Raw genomic sequence first — 1,627 nt, 5'->3', positions numbered from 1 at the left:
TCTTATCTCGCTCTGGCTTCCAGCCTGGCCAGCAGATGGGATCTTGTGGGAAGAGGGTGGAAGAGGAGACAGGCCCATAGTTATGGCTGTGGTGCCTCCTGCACTTCTACCCAGGTTCCAATGCTCCTTCAGTGCCTCCACATTGACCAGGATTCCATTCATAGGCCCTGAGAGTCCATGTGTTAATCTGACATTGCTTAGGGAAATGAATTAGCAGACTGCCTGGATCACTGTAGGCATGACAGTCAGGGTGGCAGAGGTGAGGAGTGTCTGACATCTTGACCCTGTTACTAAGTCTGATGTGACATCCTACTATTTGCTTGGAAAAAACAGTGATGTGGCATAGGCAGAAGCACACTATTTTTAGAACTTGAAGTGAGAGGAATACAAGTGTTGTATGGTACTAAAACTAGTACTTCACAAAAACCTGCTAAAATTTAAAGAGGAAATGTGAGAGAATATATCAAAGCTGAAGGACAGTTCTTAGTTATCTAGAGATGGGGAGGATCCTGAGTTGCAGGAAAATGAGGACAGAATAGCAACAGTTGAAGTAACTATTGTTTTAGTTTACAGTAGACCAGTGCTTCTCAACCTTCTTTTTTTTATAAAGTATCCCTTTTTCAAAAAACATTATAAGTAACCCCAGTGCCTCCAGTTTTCAGACACACACAATTTTCTTCTACCATTGCAACACATTTGTTTAAACAATTTAATCATAGCTGGGCGAACGATGAAATTTTTGGGTGTTTAAAGTACAAAAATAATAAAGCGCTGTAAAACTTATAACAAAAATTCAGTTTTCTCCAAATTTCAGTTGTGTTGATGTATCTCTCCAGACTTCTCTTGAGTACACCTAAGGGTACTTATACCATTGGTTGAGAAACACTGCAGTAGACCTTCCCCAATTCAAATTGAAGACTGGAAATTCTAAAATGATACTGATCTTTTCCCATAAATGTTCGAAGACTGCTTCCCCAGTTCACTTTTAGAGACCTCTGTATGTATTTTATATAGTCTGGTCCAGCCTTGCCTTGCTGATTCAGCTCTCAGTCAGGATTGAAATTAGGTATGGTCTCTGCTAGGCTTGTGACTTCCTTTAAGGTCCAGCACCCTATTACAATGACCCTCTAACTATTAATTAATTAGTGAATCACATCACAGAAAACAAAGATAATGCATCTGTTTTAGAGAGAAACACCACCATGTGAAAAGAACAAAGTTGATGTTTCCATAGTGTCATGCCTATTTTGGTGTTTTAATGTCTGGTATCCACAGGATGGGGGGGGGGGGGGGGTAATTAAGTGTATTTGTGTTATATAAAACCACCACTAGATGGTAGATTTAGAGCAAACTAGAGCTGGGTTGTGTTATTGATTAGAGGTTCTTTACAGCTGCTTTCAAAGATGTGAAAATACTAAAAGTAAAAACTTTTATTTTGAAGTTCCCACTTTATCACAAATGCAGAAGTGAGGGGGGGAATCAAAATCTATTAGAACAGTTCTTTAAACTGTAGAACTTGTTTTGGATCCAATATTTGCAAAGGCCGTTTATTTTTCTTTAATGTGTGGGGCCATAACATTTTAGGACAAGATGATACACGGGGCAAAACTAGCATCCTTTTGCCCTT

This window comes from Pelodiscus sinensis, chromosome 2 (genome assembly GCF_052426305.1).
Source record: "Pelodiscus sinensis isolate ZL-2025 chromosome 2, ASM5242630v1, whole genome shotgun sequence".
NCBI lineage: Eukaryota > Metazoa > Chordata > Testudines > Trionychidae > Pelodiscus > Pelodiscus sinensis.
This window is presented reverse-complemented; position numbering follows the sequence as displayed.